The sequence below is a fragment of the Ctenocephalides felis genome, unplaced genomic scaffold, assembly GCF_003426905.1.
Source record: "Ctenocephalides felis isolate EL2017-DRISC unplaced genomic scaffold, ASM342690v1 CF-g0.4_SCAFFOLD_00775, whole genome shotgun sequence".
NCBI classification, from domain to species: Eukaryota; Metazoa; Arthropoda; class Insecta; order Siphonaptera; family Pulicidae; genus Ctenocephalides; species Ctenocephalides felis.
The window spans coordinates 6,158-13,185 of NW_020536929.1; the positions used below are offsets into that span (position 1 = coordinate 6,158).

The window sequence follows — 7,028 nt, forward strand, 5'->3', positions numbered from 1 at the left end:
TTTTGTTATCTTATAGGGTCCTGTGTAAGGAGGCTCCAGTTTTCCTTGTTTAAAATTCTTTACAAAAACCTCTTTATCCTTTTCATAAATGAAATCTAACCTTTTGTTGTTTAATTTATTGTTATTTTTAGAACTATAGATGTTAAGCCTTCTTTGCGCCTCTTTTTAACTTCCCGTAGGGCAAGTTATAGTAATCGCAAAAAAATCAAAAATGAAAATTTTTATATATCTTTACGTTTCAGAGGTTTCTGAACATTTTGGCATATCTTAGAAAAAATGGATGTATGTGTGTGTGTGTGTGTGTGTGTATGTATGTATGTATGTATGTATGTATGTATGTATGTATGTACGTGTGTGTATGTATGTGCGGATACAAATTTTCGTCGACGATTTCGGGAACACGGATCAACCGATTTGAATAATTCAAAAAACATTAGATTCGTATTGATGAGGAGACGTGCTGATTAGTTTTTGGCAAAGGTAGGTCTAGCCGTTCCGAAGATACGGGGCAAAAAGTGCCGAAAACGGTAACTCAGTTTTTAAGAGAACGGAGCGTCCGATTTGAATAATTCTAAAAACATTTCACTTGTATTGATAAGGTGAAGAATCGGTAAAATTTTCATGAAGGTAGGTCTAGCGGTTTCGGAGATATGGAGAAAAAAGTAAAAAAATGAGCCATTTGGCGGTCAAAAATGATCATTAGACATATGCACATCAAATTATCAGATATTTTATAGAGATTTTAACAATAAGTATACATTTTGTTAACATTCCTATGGGTTCCGTACCAATGCTTATGCGTTAGACAGCGACGCGGCGCTTACGCGCTTTATATTTTGTCCCTATGCAGTTAAAGCAGTACGATTGCTTTGAAAAAAAAAGTTCAGATCTTCCACAATATGTCAAAATAAAAAAAAAATTAAAAAAAATTTTTTTTTAAATTTTTTTTTCAAAAAAAAGTAATTTTTTGTCCAATTTATAGTTTCTCAAAAATCTTATTTTTTCAAAGTAATTTTTTTTCAAAAATGTCAATCGTTTTTAAAAAAATAATAATTTTTGGTACGGGAAGTTCCAGCAATTTGCCTTAAGGCACGATGCCTTAATTGCCTTAAGACAGAATTCCACTTACAGCTAGTTATGTTTGTTATTGAACAAAACTTACAGTTCTGATACATTTTTGATTATAATTATTATTGAAAATAAATGTTTTTAATGACAGTTTAGTGTGGGTCACCGGTGACCCGCGCCGACCGATGAGACAGTTTAGTGTGGGTCACAAATAGTTTTAGTAGAAGAACCCGAGCGGAAATTTAAATAGGGCACGTAATAGGGCTGGCCCAAAATTAAGTAGGGTCCCGATCCGGCAGCCCTACTCGGCCCATATGCGTTTGGTAACGCCTTGCCGGATCCGGTTCAAGTACGGCGAACTGTTCCGGCCCCTACTCGGTAACCGTAAATGGTCCCTATAACAATATCGAGCTTGGCCCCTATTTCAAAATTATCATGTGGCCCTGAAAATAATAATTGATATTGCCCAATAAAAAAAATACATATATTAAATTTTTGTATTCATTCTATTGTTGACAATAATAGTAATATTATATATGATAGTTATTATAGAATAAAATGTACAGATATATACACAACTAGCTGTAAGTGGAATTCTGTCTTAAGGCAATTAGGGCATCGTGCCTTAAGGCAAATTGCTGGAACTTCCCGTATCAAAAATTATTATTTTTTTAAAAACGATTAACATTTTTGAAAAAAATTTACTTCGAAAAAATAAAATTTTTGACAAACAATTAGACAAAAATTACTATTTTTAAAGATTTTTTTTTTTTAATTTTATTTTTTTTTATTTTTTTTTTTTTTAAAAATGTTTTCTTTATTTTGACATATTTTTAAAGATCTAAACTTTTTTTCAAAGCAATCGTACTACTTTAACTGCATAAAGACGAAATATCAAACCGCGTAAGCGCCGCGTTGGTACGGAACCCATAGGAATGTAAACCAAAATTATACTTATTGTTAAAATCTCAATAAAATATCTGATAATTTGATGTGCATATGTCTAATGATCATTTCTGACCGATAAATCGCATTTTTTTACTTTTTTTATTAGATCTCCGAAACCGCCAGACCTGCCTTTATGAAAATTTGATCAGTTCTTCACCTTGTCAATACAAGTAAAATGTTTTTTGAATTATTAAAATCGGACGCTCCGTTCTCTTAAAAACTGAGTTACCGTTTTCGCCACTTTTTGCCCCGTATCTTCGGAACGGCTGGACCTGACTTCGCCAAAAACTAATCAGCACGTCTCCTTATCAATACGAATCGAATGTTTTTTGAATTATTGAAATCGGTTCATCGGTGTTCCCGAAATCGTCGACAAAAATTTGTGTCCGCACATTCATACACACACGCGCACACACACACACACATACATCCATTGTTTCTAAGGTATGCCAAAATATTCAGAAACCTTTGAAACGTCGAGAAATGCAAAAATTTTCATTTTCGATTTTTTTGCGATTACTATAACTTGCCCTACGGGAAGTTAAAAATAAGAAAAACATGAAAATACATAAATTTATATAAGATTTTTCTTATTCATCATTGTAATCTTTATGGTCGATTTCATTTTTATTTTTGTGTCGAAAATCTCTTCCTTTGTCCCAATAACTTGAATAATAATTTATTATTTTTCAAGAACTGGATTGCACTTAAGTTCTAATCGGAGTTAATCTCGTATTTATTTCCAAATTCCGTATCTATTTCATCTGTAATAAATGTATAACCATAAATAAATAAAATAATAACTAGTTAATTTAATATTCCATCTACCTCATGATATATATGTATCATGTTCTCGTTTCAAGTGTTTACACGTGTTACATATGAACCATCAAATTCAGTTAGTTTTGAAAAGCCAATAGTATAACATCGAGAAAACAATATTATTTGTTTTCAAATAATAATTTTAAAAAAGACAACACTTTTAGTAATTTTGATTTATAAAAGTTAACTATTCGGCGGAAAAATAACTCACAAATTCATTTTTTGTTAAAAATTCTTGTTTAGTGAAAAAGTGCTAACGTATATTCAAACATACAGGTAATTAATTCAATTTTATCGTTAATCTTTTCTTAAAAAATTTTTTCCATAACTTTCATAAAAATTTCTATCATTTTTAATATCCTGTTCTGATAATCCACTCATTTATTTTTATCATTTTCATTTTGATCATATTATCATATTTCTGTACATTATTATCTGTTACAATTAATTTATTATTTAAGAAAAATCTATTTTCTATTCATAAACATATTGTTTGCTTAAATCTTATCAAGATCATGTTTCTTGACAGATGTCCTGAAGATGGAACGTACCTAGTTCCTAAACGTTGACAGTAAACAAATAATTAAATAAAGAAATTGTTTATTAAAAACTTTTCTTGTTTTTTATTTTGTATTATTTTTGGATTCTTGTTTGAAACTCTACAATATATATATATATATATATATATATATATATATATATATATATATATATATATATATATTGATTGTTTCTTTTCCGAACAGTAAATCCAATAATAAAAAACAATTTGTTTTTTGAAGATGTTTAATACGACGTTTCGGAACTCGGAACTTCGGAACAGTTCCATCATCAGGTATATTCTGTCAAATACAATGTTTTTTAAAATATTGATTAACATTAATTAATGATGGTCAATACAGATTAATTAGAAAAATTTTTTTTATAAAGGAATGGACTATGTACCGGGGTAAAGACCCAGTAAACCACAGAAGTTAAATCCACGTAACTCATTTTGTAACTTTCGTTTCGAAACTGATGTTAAGTAAACGAACCGATGCTGTTACGTATAGTTGTGAGCTTTAACCACCGTCGACGCGTTTAAACGTTTACAATACTGCTTTGTTCGCATCTGTCGGTACGTGGCGTGGTACGTTGCACGGTCACATAGATTAGCCTTTGAAAATAGCCGTGAAGTGTTTTATGATCGAAATGTCAAATTAAATATAGGTTAACTCGGTCAGTGCATCGTGGACGCATAATTGAGTATTTTATCGTGTATGTTTGAAATGCAAGATATTTCCTTTATTGAAGCGTTATTTATTCATTGCTTTTATATTTAGTGCGAAATCAGTTGTAGAAATTAGTTAAACAGTCAGCTGGAAAAGTATTTAATATGAAACCGGCAAACAAGGTGAGTCTAATTGTACCTACTGAAATATATTTTAATGTATAAATTATTATAATAATGTTTAGTCATTTGCAGTATATAGGCCGCCTTCAATGCAAAGTCTGTTCATGTATTGTGATAATTGATTTGTCATGTAATAATTGAAATTTCTAACACACCAGTCAGAAACATAACCTCAATTCAGTGATATATGAATAAAGAGAAGTAAGTTATATAGTTTTATACATCTTCATTTTTATAGTTCCATTAGTATCAGAACTATTTAGCTAAGCACAAACTGATATAAGTTGGTTTTCAATTGTAGAGAAAATTACAGTGCTGATAACCCCTACGAAAATGGATTTCAAACTAGGGAAATTTTCTCCAATAGAGAAGATAAATACAAAGTTAGATAATATATTAGAAATTATTAATCCTTTGTCACCAAAAAAAAACAAGCAAGGCTTGAAAACATGCGAGAAGAAAAATAAGAACACATATCGATAAATAAGAACACATATTAAGATTAAGTGTTGAAAAGAAAATGAATTGTGGAGTATTTCTTAAGTGATGATATTATATTACAGAATAGGTATATTTATGTTTTACACAAAGAGAATTTTAACTAATATGATTTAGTACTAATTTGTAATGTTGTACTTTTAGGAAATTCACATATTTAATACGAAACCAGCAAAGGTGAGTATAATTGCACTGTTTTTTTTTTAATTTACAAATTATTATATTAATGACTAATTAGTTATTTTCAGTATATAGGTCATGTGCAATGCAAATTCTGAGAAGTATCAACAGACAGTAGCGATGACAGGCGCTCATTATGCGGCTGCGCATGTATTTGTGTGTAAAAAACGCTGTGAAGTTAGGTGTGTAAATATTCAAGTAGTCGAACATTTTGAAATTTTATGAATCATGGGTATAGACACTATAGATAGCTTGCAACCATGGGGAGTTATCTTCGAACAAATGCGCGTTGCACTGTTTTGGTCCTGAGTAGTTTCAATTTTAAAAACAGATGGCTCATGCGCTCAATTTCAACTACAAATTGTTCGTGGTTCATGCAAGTGGCTGTCAAGTATTTGATCGCTGTATGGCTGTAGGAATAACCTAACTTTTTGAACTCGTGTTGTTTCTAAAATTTTGTTTAAGTGAACATTTGTGAAATTTAATATGGCAAAGTGTTTTATAGTACCCAAAAAAGTGTCAAGTGCGGGTTAAAATATTTAGCTATTCCAATACAAGTTTCCGCAAAGGTATTTTTTAATAATAATTGCAGCAATAATTATATATAATCAAGATATGTCAACATGTTATTATATTGAATAGGTGTCTTGGGGTACCTGCAAATTGCTGCAAAATGCACGAACAAAGCGCAGGAGTACTTTTGACAACCAAGGAATGCACTATGTAATGACAAGAAGGATTCATAAACAATGCAATAATTTAAGGAATAAGTCGTACAAAAAGTCTCCAAAGGTCTACTATTTTTGGAGACAAATTTTATTTTGCCATGTCCTCAAACATTGAGAAAGTTGCATTCAGAGATACAAGTGTATAGCGGTATTTATGAATGTCTATTTAAAACATTAGGTTCAGCTATTTCTTTTAAAAAGTATTAGTAGCAGATACTGTGTTTGATGTTTGATGAAATACCATTATCTTCGGAATTGTTATATGATTGGATTGAATCTCATATTGTTGAAGTTGCAAAACAGTTATTCAGCTAGTATGGTTTAAATGTTCATCAACGTATGTCATTGTTATATTTAATAAGATTATATATTACATTAGCAAATGTAAACACTTATAAAGTAAACTAGTATTGGTTTAAATGTTCATCAACGTAAGTTCATTGTTATATTAATAAGATTATCTATTACATTAGCAAATGTGAACACTTATAAAGAGAGTCTATACCATACATAATATTTTAATGTATTTCGATTGAAGATTAGTGTTATAATATTCTTCAAATAAAAACTTGTGTAACATCCCAATATAATGTTTAAATTCAAGATATATTTGTTACCGACCTTGGGAATCAAAAATGTTGCTTTATCTTTTGATTCATAAACAATTGTATGTGCATAAACATTATTCTGTTCATTGTAAACACTTTGTTGATCTTTTATGGCAATTTCAATGATAATGTTTTCATGATGGAACATGGCTAAATGTAATGTTATAAAACACTCGTACAGAAACTATTCAAAGGTTTTGTTAAATGCAACTTTACTATTAATTCATTAGATAGCGAAATAACTATTACATGCAGAATTAATAAAGAACAATGTCTCGTAAATGAGTTTTAATCCTAGGAATTTGAACTTCTCTCAATTTTGATATCAATATATATATTTTATGTTTTTATGACTTTTTTGTTTGTGAAGTATTTGTACTTTTTAACAAATTATTTGTTTTTTCTTAACCCTTTAAATTTTTGTATTATTTGTCATTCCTTCTAAATTTGTAATTTCATTGCGTGCTCCTGTGCTTGTAGTTTCTTCTTAGTTTTTAAGATTTTAATATATTAATATTAGTCATTAAGTAATTAATATTACTCAGTTATTTGTCCTTAGTTTAGTTAAATACTTCTGTGATTTTCTTCACTTACATATTTAGTTTTTGAAATATTATTTAAGCATAATTGTGAAATTATAATACTTTTATAATTATGTATAATAATTATTATATTTTCAAACATTCCATAACTGTAATTATAATTGTTAATATAAACATAAATTTAATTGTTCTTTAAACATATGTAATATCTTTGAAAATATATATTTTGTATTTCGTATGA

General features: G+C 29.1%; 1 long non-coding RNA gene across 1 annotated transcript; it reads left to right on the top strand.

The window, feature by feature from the left end:
- The first annotated feature begins 4,027 nt into the window (after positions 1-4,027).
- On the top strand, positions 4,028-4,763 carry LOC113369352. Its single transcript, XR_003366475.1, has 4 exons — positions 4,028-4,095; positions 4,161-4,231; positions 4,304-4,432; positions 4,533-4,763. It is a non-coding gene; the product is annotated as an uncharacterized LOC113369352 (long non-coding RNA).
- Positions 4,764-7,028: the final 2,265 nt, after the last annotated feature.